Raw genomic sequence first — 19,136 nt, 5'->3', positions numbered from 1 at the left:
CCCATGGCCATACGATGTGTGAAGCTGGATTTTTTGGCGTTTCACAGCGGACTGTTCAGCGTGTCTACAAGCAGTGGTGTACTACACGTGGCCACGAAACACTTCAGCATAGTGGTCAGAAAAAGATCCTCAGAGGGGTCGGAGACACGTTTCACGTCTTGTGAATTAAAATAGTGGAGTTTGTGTTGGAGGTAGGAGGGTAGAATGTATAAGATTTGCAGATGATATGGTTGTGATGGGAGAAAGCGAACGTGAAAATATACGAATGTTAGATAAACTCAACATGAAACTAGAAGAATATGGAATGAGAATTAATAAGAAGAAGACCAAAAGTATGATAATTGGAGGAAAAGGTAGAAGTTGTCATATTAGTATAGGAGGAGAAGAAATAGAGCAAGTCAGTAACTTCAAGTATTTGGGAAGTATGATCAGAGATGATATGTATTGCACAACAGAAATTAAGAAAAGAATTGCCATAGCAAAAGAAGGCTTTAGGAAAAAAATCAAAATTATTTTGTGGACCACTAAACAAAGATTTGAGGAAAAGACTTGCTAAGTTTTACATTTGGAGCATAGCGCTGTATGGCGCAGAGACTTGGACATTGAGAAAAAAAGATGAGAGAAGATTGGAGGCACTAGAGATGTGGGTATGGAGGAGAATAGAACGAGTGAAGTGGGAAGACCGGGTAAGGAATGAGGAGGTATTACGAAGAGTTGGAGAAGAACGAAGTATGTTACAAACCATTAGAAGGAGAAAAATGAACTGGATCGGACATTGTTTGAGGAGGGACTGTTTACTGAAGGAAGGAGTAGAAGGAATGGTGAAAGGCAAACGAGGAAGAGGAAGGAAAAAATATCAAATGTTGGACAATATCCAAGGAAATAAATATTCGGACATGAAAAACTTGGCGCAGGACAGGCAACAGTGGAAGAGGTTCATCCCATGACAAGACCTGCCATAAGGCAGAATACCTAGATAGATATAGATAGATAAACCCGACAGGAATGGAGGTCCATCCCAACCTGTTAGCGACAGAACATTGCGACGGGAACTGCATGTAATGAACATTTGGAGTCAGTCACCTCGCAAGAGGCCATTGCTCACACAGGCACATGAAGCTGCGCGATTTCATTGGGGTAGAAATCATCGAACGTGGACAGTAGCTGACTGGCGGGACACAGTGTGATCTGACGAATTACGTTTTCGCCTGTATTCCATTGACGCACGTCGTCGATTGCGCCGAAGGCCAAATGAAGTATTTTATCCTGGATGTGTGCAAGGTCAGATTCAAGACGGAGGTTGGTCAGTAATGTTTTGGGTGTGTTATTCATATCATGGATTGGGTCAGCTCACTGAGGTGACCACTAACATGAACCAGCATGTTTATTTAAACATCCTGAATGATCAGGTTTTGTCTTTCGGCCAACATCTGCATTATGAGCATGCTATTGATACCCGGATTTTTCAAGATGACAACAGCAAAGGTCATCGGTCTGGACGCAAATGTGTCTGGTTTACCCCATTACATCTCGACTGGCCTGCAAAATCACCTGACTTGAACCGCATTTAAAACTTGTGGAACATGTTGGAACAGCGGGTAAAACGCCGACGTCGGAATCCCCGCAATTTGGCAGAATTACGCGATCAAATCCTCAGCGAGTGACTTAACCTGGATGCGATGTACCTGCACAACCTTGTGGACTCACTTCCAAAACTAATCCAGGCGGTTATCAAGTCCAGAGGCGGAGTTACGTGCTATTAAATGATGCTTGTAATGATTTCCCCAGCGGTGACTAATTTTTGTCCGGTGAACTTGATAATTTAAAGTTACATGAAATTGAAAATTATACTCATAATAATTGTGTTACGTTGCACTAAATACTATGGTTTTCACCTTTCGGAGACGCAGAGGTGCGAGAATTTTGTTCTTCATGTGTTCTTTCACGTGCTGATGAATCTACCTATACGAGGATGGCGTATCTGAGCACTTTCAAATACCACAGCACAGGACTGGACTGAGCCCGCTAACTTGGCCTCAGAAGGTTAGAGCTCTTCTCAGCCCGACAATTACTTCCGAATGGTGTAATGTAATGATTACAGATATTTTCATAGGATTCCACACGAAGTTTTACTTACTTACAGGGGAGACTCGGTTAAATCCGAAATAATAAGGCAGAATTGGAAGTACGACTTACGATATTTTGGGAATTACTAAACAATAATATTTATACAAGAGATCAACTGTTATGGTACTCATGCTATATTTATTTAGTACTTAAAAACAATGTTATAATTTACTTTTTCAATTAATTCACTTTGCTATAATTGTAAGACTTTTGCTAAATCTACAGCGGTCCGGGTAATTCGCAGTAATTCGTGAACGTATTGCCAGTAACGCAGCACATGATATTGCTTGAAAATACAGTCGCATTACTACGTTACAATTTTTATTATTGCTGTACTGAGAATCCATTTGGTAGTTCCTGGAAGGGATGGGTGAATCAGACTGAGAGCTACCAGCCGTTCTGCGGTCACGTGACAACCTCTGCATCTGTTGTACCTTTCTTCCGGTGTCTGCGTGAATTTTCTGGTAGGTATAACACTAGAACACTCGTAATCTGTCCGTTCCCCGAGATACTAGAACTCCATCACCAGCTGTATAAAAGTAGGTTCACCTCGAATAGTAAGGTGAGTGTTACAAGTCGTGAGCTGAGAGTTCAGTGTGTAGAGTGATCATGTGAGTTGACTGTACAAGTTATCAGTCTTGTCTGGAATCGAATCTAGTGTACAGCAGTCGTGCATTTTGATAGCCAATGGACGTGCGTTTGAGCTTCACTGCATGGAGCCGCTGTGTAAAGTGAATCTGGTGCGTGCATAGCGAAGTGAAAGGCGAGACATGTCGCCTGTTACAGGTAAAGACTGCCAGCCAAAGATCCGCTGAGAAGTTTGTAAATAGCCAGTAATTAGTGAAGTGTTGTTATTCATTGACGAGCATAATGTTGAGTGTGTACTAACTGGGTCATCTTCGGTTAACATAGCTCAATAAAAGAGTTAGTGTTTTATTTGTACATCCTCCAACACAGTTAACAGGATAAATACTAACGTTTCTTCATTCTGCCACTGCACAATTTACAACTTTTACCTTCAGAATATACGATGTTTAGATGATGTAATAAGGCGATCAGACTTTCTCTTCGCGCTAGGATAAAGTAGAAGTAAATTTATATTTTAGTTACAGGGGAATTAACCGTACGGGACACTTAGCCGAGCCTTCCCTATAATTTAAATTTAAATTAACTTAGAAGTAACGAAACATAAAACATACACATGAATTGAAGTTTTCCATTACAAGCAGAAGTAGGGTTGTAAAAACCAAACATTTTAAAACCCATAGCAGTTTACTTGCGCACTCTATTATTGTGATGGCAGTAGCACTACACTCCGTCAGGTAGGCTACAGACTATTCACTTGCCAGCAACCTTGGCCCTGCGCTGACGTCATGAAAGAACTTTGTTCAACCCGCCAGAATATTGTGCAGTGTGTGTTCCCCCTACTTTCTCCTCTCTCCGACCACTATATAAGCCTGCGGTATTCACGTACTGAGGGCCACCCATCCAAGTATGACTAATCCCAACGTTGCTTAACTGCGGTGATCGGACGATAACCGGTGTATTCAACATAGTATGGTCGTTGGCTAATCACTAATCTAGCGCCAGGCGGCGGTCTTAGGTGTACCAGTAGGCTCCCTATTTTTCAAGACGAATAGCGGCCACCGTAATGTGCACCTTAATTGGGTTCGATAGCCGGCCCCACTGTGAGACTCGCCGAAAGTTAACGGTGTCAACATAACCTTGGCTCACGGTGGTAAGCCGTAGCGCGGCTCCTTTGGTCCACCCTAGGGTGTTAGACACCCCCCACCACCACCACCACCACCCCACACAACTTTCACCGCACATTAGCGACGGGATGCTTGCTTTAATTACACCTAACAGGCAACGCCCCATACCCACACTCAGGCTCCTGGGCTCGGCAGGGGACCTTACTAAATTATCCGATCTCTCTTTTCCGAATAAAGTGCGATTTTACCGCACCATACACCATGACTAAAATCAACCCGTCGCAGCCACGACGTCTCGCGAACATAAAGCGCGCACTAACGAATAACAAAGTCTATCTTAAGGCAGTTAGCCCTGCGAAGACAACGCCGCCCCATCACCGGTCCTACCGCCCCGCTTAGCGCTAATGTCTCAACCTCTCCAGCGACCTCTCTGTCGTCCTCTGAAACTACAGAGTCGCCAGTCAGCCGCAGCCCAAGAAGCTCACCTACAGCCGCCAGCCCTCAGGACTCCGGCGCTACGACTACTACGGACCCTGACGGTTTCACGATCGTCACGTACAGGAACGCGGGCTGCAAACCCACTCATACCTCCCTTCCCCTCCCAAGACCCCTACCCCATCCCCGCTCCACTAACTACACGTAACAGTTTCGCCCCTCTGAACGTTCCTAACACCCCACACACGCCTTTAGCCTCCACCTCCTGAGCCCCTAATCATCAACCGGCCCCCACCCCTCACGCCTCAAACCAGCAGACGACACTGCAGGACGCCCAAGACGCACAGGCCAGAAAGGCCAGGATCGACATTCCACCAGTCTACGTCAAAGAGATCACTGACATAAACCAGTTCCAAGCCCTGCTCGTCCAGCACCAGGTGGATTACCTCTTGAAAGCAATCCGCAAAGGAGTGAGGGTGGATAACCCCACCAAGAAGGACAAAGAGACCGTCATCCAAGTCGTGGAGGACTTTAAGTGGCAATACCACACCCGCCCCTTTAGAGACAAGCGCTACCGCAAAGCAGTTATTCGAGGGCTGCACCACACGCAGGGCATGAATGCCGTTAAAGACGAACTCATTTCCCACGGCTATAACGTAGCTTCCATAGCTCAGAAGACCTCCCAGAGGTCTAGACAGAAAGTGCCGTTCTTCTTGGTCACCCACAACGGGACCAATGCCCAGGAAAGCTCAGTTTACGAAATTAAAGGCCTGGCCAGCCCCAAGGTCAAATTAGAATGATATCGCGGCCCCCAAGGTCCCATTAAATGTTATCGTTGCCAGGGTTTCGGTCACGGCTCTACTGGTTGTCACTGCAACCACTCTGAGCAGCACTTAGCTGGCGCATGCCCAGACGTGGGCAAAATGAGTTCGTCCCTACGTGCGCTAACTGCGATAAAAAGCACACAACCAATTACAGGGGATGCGAAGTCTACCTCCACATCTTAGAAGGAAGGAACCAACGCCTCCCCTTCTCTAAGAAAGATAAAACCGTCCCCACCCCCATTAAGACCCAGCCCTCAGGAAGAAGGGAACAACTTTGGCCCAAGCCATGGGGTCAAACGCTGACCCCTCCCCCACCAACCCCACCACCGCCAATCAACAAACCACAACCCCCTCCCCTACTGCTGACCTGTTTAAACTTCCTACGGGACCCCAAACTTAGGGAAGTACTGCCCCTGCTGCATCGTCTCCGTACAGCCTCCTCCAAGGCGGACTGATGGAAATATTAGTAAGTGCAGCTCTCGAATGGACCAGTGATGGGAACTAGGCCCTAAGCACGACCTCAACAGTAACTGAACTTGGTGAGCGAGCCCGCACACACCATGCAGACCTGATCTTAGTTGTGGAAACTCAACTCAAACCTCATCTAAATGTACACCTACAAAACTGTACAGAAACGACCGCCCCGGAGATCGATCCAGCGGAGATACGTGAATTTTCATTAAAAATACACTAAACACACACTCGCTTACCAACCCCAGGAAGCCTTACACACCTAGACCCCACTATAGTGGAGGTAGAGACCAGTCGAGGACCTTTAGCTGTTGATTCGTGCTACTTACCCCCTCACGCTGAGCTTAACGCGGACGAGTTTGACTCCATACTACGAGTCAAACCAAGAGTAATCCTCGCGGGAGATTTAAAGTGTAAAAATACCAGATGAAAGAGCCGCCTTATCACGCAACGAGGCCGTATTCTCGCCACGTACTGCGATAACAACGTATTAGCTTACTCCACCGATGAACCCAGATACTACTCCCAACCCTAACATTCTTCCTGAATACCTCGATATTTCTCTCTCACGTAACCTTAATCTATTCCCATGTTTCATCACTCAAGACTTTTTAGATTCCGACCATAAAACCCGTCCTTCTCACACTTGACGCCGCCCCTCAGCACGAACCTGATACTACCCCGCTACACCAGCGCACTGGGAACGCGATCGCAGTACGCTGAGCGAGGCTATCACTGGCAATCCTAACATTCGCTCAGCCGAGGATATCGACCTCCAAGCAGAAGCAATTACGACGGCCATAAGGAATGCAGCTGAAACTTCCACCGTGAGACCTTCTACCAGATATCTTAAGGCTACCTCGTTGCCCGACGAGATTCACCAAGTCATTAAGTTGAAAAACCGGGTTCGCGCCTTATGGATGAACGCCAGGGACCTTCAAATGAAGGCGCTCTGGAACAGACACAAGCGCAACCTACGAATACTACTAGGACATCATCGTAGAGCTGCATTCCAGCATACCTGCCAACTTTTGAGAAGGGCCATCAGTAAATCTCTCGCGCGACACAAAATCTAACGATTTTCGACTTAAGTTACCCCGGTTTGACGAAAATAATAATACTTCTGGGCTACAAAATACAATAATTCATGCTTTAAACAGGACACTTCAATGAAATCATATCTACTTACATCATAGGCCAGTGATTTGTAGATAAACATAACAATCAAGAAGAAATCCATGTTGAATAGTAGCAGGCGTGGTGAATATTGGTTTGGAGAATACATAACAGGACTTACTTGATAAATTAAACAGATATGCGATAATTGAAAAAGGATTTACACAATATCACTTGTTTGTCGCAACACAGGCAGGAAATAATATAACACACACTGCAAATCACATGTTAGTTCGACTTTGAAGTCATAGTTGTGGCCTTTTTAGCTTCCTGCAAATAGTCTTGAGAAAATGTTTTGTCATAAAAGGGACCAGAACTCCTGGTCTTCAAAATGGAAATAGACTCCAGATATTCATTGGACATGGAGAGCATTGCGAGGGCACTTAGTCTTTCTTGCAACACGATGTTCCGAAGGAAGGCCTTGATCCTCTTCAGTGATGAGAAACATCTCTCAGGCTCTGAAGTAGTCATTGGTGTTGTTACTAATATCTTCGGAAGCTTAGTTATTTGGCAGAATGTGCCTTGCCGATTAGTAGAAATTATGAACTGCAGAAGTGGAACTGCCCTGCCAATATTCTTAAAATCTGGCCTACAATACAGAACCGACAGTTCTGTTCTGAGCCTTTCCTTTTCCACCATGCTATAGGCCTGGACAGTCACATCAAGTTCTTTATCCGGAAACGTTTTATAAAAACGTTCAAAGTTGGTGGACTCTGACCATCTTGCTGCTTCCAGGTCATCCAAGGTTTGGTAGCGATCACGGGCCTCACGTGTTATCCTATCGCACACTTCCTTGGCATCAGTACGCCGACACGATAGTTTTCCGCGCTTGTTTTCTGAAGCACACGTACCTTCAGAAGTACTGGCAATGTTTTCTACCGATTCCCTAGTGTGACACAGCATATTTTATTTTTACAGCATCAGCTGTTCTTGACTGCAACTGGTTGTACATAATGTCCACATGTGGCATCAGTTTATGAAAAAAATGATAGCCAAAAGATGAATTCCTCGTCTTCTAAGCTGCGACGAAGCCCGTTTTCTTCAAGGCAAATTTTATAGGATGAGGTTTTTTCCAACATTAATAAAGACTCCTTTATGGAATCACTTTGTTCGTACACCACATTTACGGTGTGCGACCTGAAATTCCATCTAGTCGCTGCTCCTGTTGGAATTCTTCGAGCTGAAAGCAGACATCCGTTGCGGCGACCTTGAAAAGAAAACAAGGATTGTTGAAAGGTGAGCGGAGAACACCCTAGCCGACTGATACCGCGAAGCAGCATGTTCCATTTTCAGATTCAGCTGGTGTGCGTAGCAGTGGATGTAATGTGCGTTGGGGTAGTAGGCTTTTATCTTTGCTTGCACCTAACCTTTACCACCACTCATTACTGATGCCCCGTCGTATGTCTGCGCAATAACTTTGTGCGGTGTACTTTTAAACACGTTGTTCATTTCACTTAAAATGCATGATTCAATGCGCTCCTTTACTGCACTGTCTATACTAGAAATTAAATCTACTAGGCCCAAGAAAACCCCAGGATTGTCGGAACTTTCACTTTCGTCGTGTCCCCTTAAAGCTAATTCAAACCCTCCGCAAAACTTAATGCAGTCTATAATTCTTGATAGCACATAACTGTTCTTTTCCACTTGTTGATTGTGCCTTTCTTTTCCATCGTGATAAGCACGGCTTAAAAATGTTGCAATATTAATCCTTCCTAAAGCACTTAAGTTTGAAGAATTATTAATGTGTTTCTCACTGTCATTATGCTTCTTAATTAAAGCGTTTAGATGCCCAAGACCTTTAACACCCACTGTTCCCCAAGAATCACTATTGCCAAAACATAAACACGGAAAACAGAAAAGGGCATTTCTAATCTCGCATCCGCACACCCAATCGTTTTTATACACTTTTCTATCTAAATCTGGGGTAGGTCTACCTAACATCTTTACCTTAATTTTTTCTTCCAGAGTTCTGGATGAAAATGCGCTTTTCAAGAGGCTCTACACAGAGTTTTCCATTCTGAACTAACACTCAAATAACTTCAACAACATATACACATTCCGCATACAAAACTAATTAAGCACAAAATAACACCTGCAAGGACAATACATTGACGAACTCAGAAACACTTAGAGTGAGCGCGCAAAAACAGAACTTCTCAATGTTACCAAAAGCATTGAAATAAAACCAGTAACGCAGTAATTCAAAATACATGTTATGTCGCTATAGTGACATTTATGTACTAGGCATTTTGTAATTAAAGAAAATCAAAACAGCGTGTACTTATTTTGACAACATAAAGAGTACAATTTGTATAGTCTATGAAACAGGCAAGTTGGGAGTATTAAAAAGTCTGGTGGGAACAGATGATGCCTTCCTCTACAGTATTTTGTTTTCCCGTTTGTTTTAAGCGATTCCCTCTTAATACTACCACTGAATCCAGAGGGTGCCGCCTGCCACGCTCTCATTTCGGTCGAAATGCAAGTGTGATCAGTGCTGCCTCTCTACGGTCGAACGAAGAATCGCTGGCAAGTGATGCCTTGGCTGTTCTTTCCACAGCATATCGGAAGAGTTGGGCACCCATGCGCAATAGACAGAGTTCCTGCTTTCTGGCAAAATCTTACGAATTCTCGCTGAGCTGTACACGCATAGCCTCCGGAGTGGGACGCACGACAACTTACTCGTACCTGGTTGTAAGGGGAGTTAAATGATTCGCTGTTCTTTGACTGACGTCTTTTTCAATGCACTGTATTTGATTGTACTAGATAACCTTATTAAAGTAATTTATCTCGAAATATACAATGTGCTGCAGCACCTCAGCACATAAGGTACGGCCGCCCCTGCTTGGGACAGGAACAAGCATTATGACCTCGACTATTCGCTAGCGCTAATGAGTGCAATAAACTCTCAACTTATATTATTTTCCGCGATCATCGGTGGACTGTTAATCATTAAACTTGTACAATGTTCCTGTTTGTGAAAAGTTGGGTTCTTTGTGGACTTCTTTTGGCGAATTACTTTTAATAATTAATGTTGCTATCATCCCCCTTTCCTCCACGGTGAACATTATAGACTTACCTTCATCATTTCTGTTGTCTTCATTCTCGATCATAATCATGTAGGGCTGTGGAAAGGAAAAATAATACATAATTAATGTAATCATATGAGGGTGATTTAAAAAAGTGATATTCGATGATTGCAGCTCAAGAAGAAGCTTTTATTGAAGTATGCAGCATAATACCTAATGAGGCACCATTTTCCCACACAGTCATCCAATTTCTGTAAAACTTTACTATAGGACCCTCAGCATACATTATATTATTTCGAAACGAAAACAATATAAATCTTACCTCGTACTACTTGTAGAACAGAAATGTGTTCATTGGCAATGCTAGGGACCTACCAACCCGCTCCTCTAGAATTACTGCACATTTATAAGAAAATTAGTTGTTGAACCCGTCATTTACGAGTTAGTTCTTGTAGAATTGCAGCGGTAGCATAATGACATCCAGCTGAGATGAGTGGCAGCCGACGAGAGAGAGCAACATCTCAATTAACAGGCAGTCTAATGACATTGTTAATCAGCTGCTTGGGCTAAGGACATTGTACACCACAGCATTTAATTTTCTCCCTGCTCGGTAATGATAGCGTATCCGAGGTCAAGGGAGTATTATTTCCACCTTCCTTCCACAGCTCCGTTTCTTCCTATTATTTCTATACGTGTTTTTCCTTTTCATTTCAATGATTATCTTAATCATTTTTCTGATCAGTATGGACTGATGATCACGCTGTTTTGAATTGTATAAAACAACAACGACCATCATAGTCATTTAACTCGATAACCATGCCGATTGAACACTATATTCACTTCAGCCATCTTCGGCGTTGATTGACTTGCAGTATAAATCTAAATTCGTGAATAAGTCTGCTATTATTTCCCGTGCGGTAAAATGTAGGGGTCGAAAATTGCCGTTTCTATAACTGTAGTTATGAACAGGTTATAGAACCAAACCAAACCAAACCCCATGGCACAACAGCCCTGGGAGGGCCTTGCCTACCAAGCGACCGCTGCTCAGCCCGAAAGCCTGCAGATTACGAGGTGTCGTGTGGTCAGCACGACGAATCCTCTCGGCCGTTATTCTTGGCTCTCGAGACCGGGGCCGCTATCTCACCGTCAGATAGCTCCTCAATTATATTCACGTAGGCTGAGTGGACCTCGAACCAGCCCTCAGATCCAGGTAAAAATCCCTGGCCTGGCCGGGAATCTAACCCGCGGCCTCCGGGTAAGAGGCAGGCACGCTACCCCTACACCACGGGGCCGGCACAGGTTATAGAAGGAGCACATAATTCCACAGATATTTGTAGTTTGTGAAAAATACTATAATCTTTATCTGGAATATCTCTATTATTATTATTATTATTATTATTATTATTATTATTATTATTATTATTATTATTATTATTAAGAAAATGCATAAAACATACAAGATCGAAAATTATATTTTACACTAGTTATCGATATACTGGTATATATCAAAATAAAATGAAGTGTTTGTCTGTGTGTACGCGATGCCCAGCCAAAATCTACGGCAAGTAAAGATGTGAAATTTTTAACATAGGTAGATGGAGGAGGGTCCAAATGCACCTCTAAGCCGAATTTTCAAATATAGCTTTCTGTTTGGCCCTCACCTGTATTCTGCATTATTATTTCTTGTAGCTCCTAGTATTCTTCTCAAAATTCTTCTTTCAGCTTTCTCAAGTTTTTCGAGATCTCCAGTTCTAGTTAGTTTAAGTGTCTCTGCTCCATATAAAGTTTCGGGTCTGACCACTGTTTGGTAGTGTCTTAATTTTGTGATCCTGGATAAGGATTTTTGTTACATACAATTTTTGTCGTATTGAACATCCTATCCAGTTTATGTAGTCTGGTTTCTGTGTCTGTATTTTCTTTTGTGCTCGTTATCCATTCTCCTAGGTAAGTTATTTAAAGCAATTTGTTTTACATATTGTATTGTTATGAATGTTGGGGGGCGTCACTCATGTTCGTCACGAACTTCGTTTTCTTCAAATGAAATTTGTAATCCAACTTTTGATGCTTGTTTCTGCAATTCTCTGGTTGTTCTTGAGCATTTTCAGGTGAGTCAGTAATTAATGCCATGTCATCCGCAAAAGCTAGACAATCTATATTGATTTTAATTGGATTTCTTCCTAGTTGAATACCTTTAGTATTAATTGCTTTCCTCCATTCTCGAACTACCTTCTCTAATGCACAATTGAAAAGTAGAGGCGACAAACCATCTTCCTTCTTACACCTGACTTTACCCTGAAAGGTTTTAAGATTCCCCCCCCCCCCTGCCCCTAAATTCTACTTTTGATATTGCGTTTGTTAATGTTGCTTTAATTATTTCGGTTATTTTATTATCAACTCCTAATTCCTTTATAATGTCAATTAGTGTATTGAGTCGTAGGCTTTCTCAAAACACACAAAAGTAACTACATATTTCAAGTTCCTGATTTTCCACGTTTGGTATATTCTTTAAGCTTAATACTTGTTTTGCACATGACCGTCCCCTTCTGAATCCTGCCTGATACTCTCCTAGTTGTGGGTCGAGTATTTCTTCTGCTCTTTTTAAAAGTGCCTTGGACAAAATCTTGTAGGGCACCAGCAGGAGGGAGATTCGCCTATAGTTGTTAGGATCTGTTTTCTTCTCTTTTTTATGTCGTGGATGTATTAATGCAGATGTCCATTCTGATGGTAAACTGTTTGATTTCCTAATTTCATTGATGATTTCTGTTAACCATAGTGTCATGTTGTCACATGAGTATTTCCATTCTTCGGCAACTGTATTGTCTTTTCCGGGTGCTTTGTTATTTTTAAGTTCTTTTATGATTGATTTTATTTCTTTTGCTGTTGGTGGCTTTGAGTCCGGTGTTATTGGGATTATGGTATCAGAATTAAACTTCTCTTTAGGCGGATCGCAGTTATGTCATTCTTCAAGTATTCTGCAATTCTCAGCGTTATTATATGCAGTTTTCTGTGTTTTTGGATCTGTGAAAAGTAAACTTGGAGGGGTGTATTCCTTCAAATTACTTTTGAAGGTTTTGTAAAAGTCCCTTCCGTTGTTTTGTTTGAAGTTTGATTCCATTGATGTTAGTTGGTCTCTCATATGTTGTATTTTGATTTTTTGAGGCCTTTTGATGCAAGATTTCCGGTTACTTTAAGGTTGTTCCAATTCTTATAATTTTTATTTACATTCCAGTTGTTCCAAGCCCGTTGTCTTTTTAGGATTACTTCGTCACATTCATCTTTCCACCAGGCATGTTTTCGTTTTTTTTTCTAAGGATAATGGTTTCTTCTGCTGTCTGTACAATGTATTTTTGAAGTTGTGCCCACGTTTAGGGTGCTGTCTTTTCTAAAATTGTTTTGAAATCATTTTCTTTACCTAATTTTAGTATGTCGAACTGTTTGGGTTGACATTGATTCTTTCTTCTGTATATTGGCCTTATTTGGAATTGAATGAGAGATAGATAGTGGTCTGAATCTAAACTTGTGCTCTTAGCAACTTTAACATTGAGTATCTCTGTTGCCGACTGCCTGCTTATAGCTACATGGTCAAGTTATTTCTTCCCACAGATTGAATTTGGGGATACACATGTAGGTTTTTCCTAGGGATTTTTTAAGAATGTAGATTCTAGGACTATGTCATGTTCTCTGCATATACTAAGGAGTCTTTCTCCATTTGCATTGGTTCTTTTATGTGCAGGGAATTTGCCTACTATGGATCGATGATGAAGTTATTTGCCGATTTTAGCATTAAAGTCTTCAAGCAGTATTATTGTGTTTTTGAATGGAATTTGATCTAATATGTTTGATAGTTCTTGCCAAAAATTTTCTGTCTGTTCTTTCTGTGTTCTATTTTCCTCATTTGTTGGTGCGTGTGTATTTACAATAGTGTAAACTTAGTTTACTGATTTAAAGGTAAGTGCTGAAATTCTTTCATTAATGGATTTAAATGTATTTATTTATTTAGTTAGTTAGTTAATTTCATTCACCTAAAATTTTAGGTAATACGAGGATTTCGCTATACCAGCAACAAAAGTTGAACCGTATTTTCTTTCAACTAACTCAATCTCATATTTTATTTAAAGGGAACATACAGTATATAACATAGATAATAATAATAAACGAAGTACAGTAATACATGTATCAGTGAAGATGCCTCTTTTAGTCCATGCCATAGGAAGCCATTTTCGTTCAGTCCGTGATATTCGGAAGTGTTTGTGTGCGACGACCAGTCAAACTCAGAGATCTGAAATTTCTGTCATTTCAATGACCACGCATGGCTGTGTTTAAGAGCATTTCCTACTCCAAAAATGAACCTGTCAACGTAATCAACAAGGAACTTTTACAAGAATTAGTTGGTGTTCTACACCTTTACAAGTCTATCTACACATGTAATACACATGTGGCTGCCATCTACATGACAGAGCTTTTGAACAACTTGGAGTCACCTGGAATACCGTCGAACATCTTGGAACGGATGATTGTGGCACCGATTATCCTTCTCAGGAATATGAATCGTCCTTTCCTCTGCAATGGAACACGACTCTCAGTCAAGAAACTGATGCCTAATATTATTGAAACCAACATCATGACTGCACATGCCGCGGGCGAAGTAGTATTCATTCCTCGGATTCAAATCTTCCCTTCGGATATACCGTTTCAATTTAGGCGTCTCCAGTTCTCCGTTTTTTGTTTTGTTTTTTGTTTCGCTATGTGCATCAACAAGGCTTAAAGTTGTAAAACTCGATCTTCGGAAACCGTGCTTCTCCCATGGTCAACTGCAGGTGGGTTGTACCCGTGTTTAATTTCTAAAATCGTAGGTACCGGAACGCATACCCACACATTTGCCCCCCTTTCCAACTACATGCCACCCCCACCCCACACACACACACAAAAGTCACAGGTTTGGATATTTGGAAACTTGTGATAAAACTTACAATGATAAATCATTTTTTACAAAATACTTTTCTGAAATTCAGGTTTTTAAAAATAATTTCTTATAATCAAAACACTAAAACAACAAGATTTAATATAAACAACGGGTGGTATGTAATATTCTATAATTACGCTTAATTATAGTTACGTTACGATTAAATAAACGTGTAGGGTACTATTTTAAACCTTCGGTGCGGACTATGTTCCAGAAACTTTTTATTGAGCAATCTCCTTAAAAACACTGCTAAAAAAAAGCCTCTGGGAGGTGCCGGAACATCTTAGCTCCAAAGGACACTTAATATAGTTTGTCCGGCAATTCCCGTGCGGGTAGGACCGTCCAACTGTGAGTATACATCCAGGAGATGATGGCTTCGAACCCCACTGTCAGCAGCCCTGAAGATGATTTTCCGTGGTTTCCCACTTCCTTACCAGGAAAATGCTTGGGCTGTACCCTAATTAAGACCACGGTAACTTCCTTTCCATTCCAATGCCTTTCCTATCCCATTGTCGCCATAAAACCTATCAGTGTAGGTGCGACGTAAAGCAGATTGTAAAGTTGAATATAATTTCGTCCTTTAAATTATTTTAATATTATTTGTACCATGCACCAAGCCGCTATCTTAAGTATTGAAAGTAACAATACAATTAAACATTAAAAATGAAATCATGTAATTCATGCAATTTATGAGAAAACGATGTGTGTTGATAAATATAATGTTTTTATTTTGCTTTTAAATAAACGGTATGTAAACTATCTAACGCTTGAATTAATAAACGGTATGTAAACTATCTAACGCTTGAATTAATAAACGGTATGTAAACTATCTAACGCTTGAATTAATAAACGGTATAAACTATCTAACGCTTGAATTAATAAACGGTATGTAAACTATCTAACGCTTGAATTAATAAACGGTATAAACTATCTAACTCTTGAATTAATAAACGGTATGTAAACTATCTAACGCTTGAATTAGTAAACGGTATAAACTATCTAACGCTTGAATTAATAAACGGTATATACTATCTAACGCTTGAATTAATAAACGGTATGTAAACTATCTAACGCTTGAATTAATAAACGGTATAAACTATCTAACGCTTGAATTAATAAACGGTATGTAAACTATCTAACGCTTGAATTAATAAACGGTATAAACTATCTAACGCTTGAATTAATAAACGGTATAGGCTAAAATATCTAACGCTTGAATTAATAAACGCGGGCGAAGCCGCGGGTACATGCTAGTAGCTAATATTCATCATCATCATCATCATCGTCTCCACTTTCCCGGTAGTAGTTCACAGCACTCGCCATTCTGTCCTGTTACCGTAAATCTATTTTCTGTTCCTCCATACCCTCCCACTTTATTACCTGTTTCTCGACCTCCGATCTAAAAGTTATAATCCAGCGTCTCCTTGGCCTTCCCAGTGGACTCGTTCATTTTATTTCTCTGTTGAAGTATTGCCTTGGTGTTCAAGAGGTACCTATTCTTACCACTGAAGTCGGCGCCTTCCAATGATACCAGTAATATTGTGGATATTTTGGTGCCAGCTTCCTATTCACTTTCTTTCTGATCTTATATTTCCTCGATTTGTCTAGTCTTTGTTTAATACGGTATGAGAATCGGAACAAAGTAAGAGCTGAAGATTGACTTTCAGTGTTATTTTGCAATCCTATAGCAGATTTTTCACTTGGTTGTAGAGGTGTGAAGTTTTGTGTCCTGTGAAGTACTTATCGGTGAACATTATTATCCTTAGAGACAGTGTTGCCATGTCTCACGAAATTTCAGAAGATCTTCCGATTTCTTTGCAACACACCAGAAAACCCGAAAAAAAACTCCCAAAATTCTTCCAATCCAATTTTAAGGAAAATGAGTAATAATTATTAATGGCATATTTGTATTGAAAAGCTCTTTCCTCGCCTCACTGCGTGACGTGTTGTCGATAATATCACTCGTTTGTAGAGCCGGGCAAAAAATAACACAACAGTTATTTTGGAACTGTTCCGAACTCGGAACTGGTCTCTAAGTGAACAGTACGCGGAACATCCTGTTCCGAAAGAACAGTGTTCCGTGTCGCCTGCACTCCAGCGAGATTGGTCTAGCATCATCCTGTTCGGAAGGAACAGTGTTCTGTATCGCCCTGTTTCATAAAACTAACTGATATCATTGGAACTCATAAAAATATTTATTGGTTAACCAAATTCTGTTTCATAAAGGTGTATACATGACTAAAAAATGTCTTCACTCATAATATTAATTAATTAGTCAGCTGATCCAATTGGAGGTTAGAATCGGTTTTGTTGCATATGTTCTTGGTTTGTGTTTGTTCCCAGAAGTAGGCTACTGCTTGACTACAACTGGATATTAATCCATATGTTCAATAGGGTCACTTGATTTTTCGTTGTTCTGACTTTCGATACATAGGAGAATGGGTACCGGTAAAACGATTTAAAGTAATGTGAGAGAAGAAATGTTCGTTGAGGAAAGTTTTTGGGTTGCAGCCTATTGCACACTCTATAACCCTCCTTGCTTTTTCTTTTTTTACGTGCTCTTAAAAATCTCTGTTGAGATGGACTAGCAACATCTTGGTTTACCGGTGGTATAAGCGGAGCATAAACGGGTAGACTGAGTCTCCGAGCAGAACTGCACCAGAAAAAGGTCTCAAACCATCAGTCATCTTATTGTTCAAGTCACTTAGCCTTAGAGCCCTAACATCGTAAACACTACCAGGCCAATTCTCACTACATAATAGAATTCTAAATGGTGGTGGTGGTGATGATTATTGTTTTAAGAGGAAGTACAACTAGCCAACCATCCTCTATATGATACCAATCAGAGATACAAAATGGAAGGGATCCGATTCTTCGAAAAATGAAGGTATCGTCCAACGGAAGACAAGGGCCACGAAGGGCGTGAAAAAGAAAGACTCCCTAGGCCTCGCAACCTAATACCATCGGGGTCAGAAAAGAACAAGAGTTGACCAAGGGAGGTCGGAAAGGATAGACAGAAGTGGCACAAGTAAGTGGGAGCAATGCCAGGACTCAGCTATGAGCCCCGTGGTCGCCAAACCACGCTATCAACTGTATAATTCTAAATTTAGCCCACATATGATCATTACATTCAAGGAATGTTTCCCATACCAATCAGCAAATGCTGGTTCATACGCACTTGGTGCATCAATTTCTGGCGTTCCACCAAGTACTCCACAAACTAAAGGAATACCGCCAAGTTCAGTGAATATGACAAATGCAGCACTTCGCCATAGTCAGCTAACCAACATGAGACATCATGAGGAAGGGTGCCATCTGGCGCTGACATAACTCTGCAGACTGTCGTTTATGAAATACCATGTATATCAGAAACAGAATGCTACTGTGTACCACTACCTAACCAGTTCAGTGCAATCTGAAGCTGCTGTTTTGAGGTTAGTGCTTCATTCCTTGCATTCTCCTATCAAGCACATATTCAGATGTCTGTAATCCGACGTAAATCTCTCATTGTATTCATATGTTTGTTCCCCACCAGTACATTAGCTCCTCATCACTATTTGAATTAGAATCAACCCGTTCACTGATCTTCACAATTTTATGCCAAAATATTAAAATACTACTCACTTTGCTTTTCTTTTTTGCTATTGGCTTTACGTCGCACCGACACAGATAGGTCTTATGGCGACGATGGGACAGGAAAGGGCTAGGAGTGGGAAGGAAGCGGCCGTGGCATTAATTAAGGTACAGCCCCAGCATTTGCTTGGTGTGAAAATGGGAAACCACGGAAAACCATCTTCAGGGTTGCCGACAGTGGGGTTCGAACCCACTATCTCCCGAATATTGGATACTGGCCGCACTTAAGCGACTGCAGCTATCGAGCTCGGTCCACTCGCTTTGGTTTCACTAATAATATACAGTGCTGGCACAAGGTTTAAGGACACCTGTCAAAAGCAGATAATCATCTACAGGCCTTAAACATTGTGCTAACATACATTTTTTGGCACTGGAGCTGAAAGTGCAGCAGAAATGCCACCCATTAATGAAAACCAGAGGTCTCTAGCTCCACCCATTCCCAATTTAAGGTAGTTTTTGTAAGTTAAGGCATGCTTAGAAAAAGCCATATATTTATAACAAAATAAATAATAACTTGAAAACGGTTTGAGCCAGTTTTCTGAATTTTGTTATACAAGCAGGTGTACCAGGTAGAAACCAACCAGTTATTACTAAAAGTCATTTTAAAATGTTTATTAAAATTTTAGGAGTGTTGAATGTTTGCTGAATTTTATGAAAAAGAGATAAAATGTAGCAAGAAGAAAAATAATTTTGAATTTCCCTCCATATGATGGCCATGTAGCCATCTTCCTACTGTAACATCTCTCCTTGGGTCACTGCAGTGTGCTAG

At 41.3% G+C, this 19,136-nt stretch overlaps 1 long non-coding RNA gene across 1 annotated transcript in view; it reads right to left on the bottom strand.

The window, feature by feature from the left end:
* Nucleotides 1-19,136, bottom strand: part of LOC136880581 (uncharacterized) — a 64,781-nt gene that overhangs the window by 8,823 nt on the left and 36,822 nt on the right. Inside the window, exon 2 of the long non-coding RNA XR_010860950.2 lies at nt 9,822-9,867. This is a non-coding gene — a long non-coding RNA (uncharacterized lncRNA). The remainder of the gene's footprint in view (nt 1-9,821; nt 9,868-19,136) is intronic.

The sequence above is a fragment of the Anabrus simplex genome, chromosome 1 (assembly GCF_040414725.1).
Source record: "Anabrus simplex isolate iqAnaSimp1 chromosome 1, ASM4041472v1, whole genome shotgun sequence".
NCBI lineage: Eukaryota > Metazoa > Arthropoda > Insecta > Orthoptera > Tettigoniidae > Anabrus > Anabrus simplex.
The sequence above is the reverse complement of the archived record's forward strand: the minus strand, read 5'-3'. Positions and strand labels throughout refer to the sequence as shown.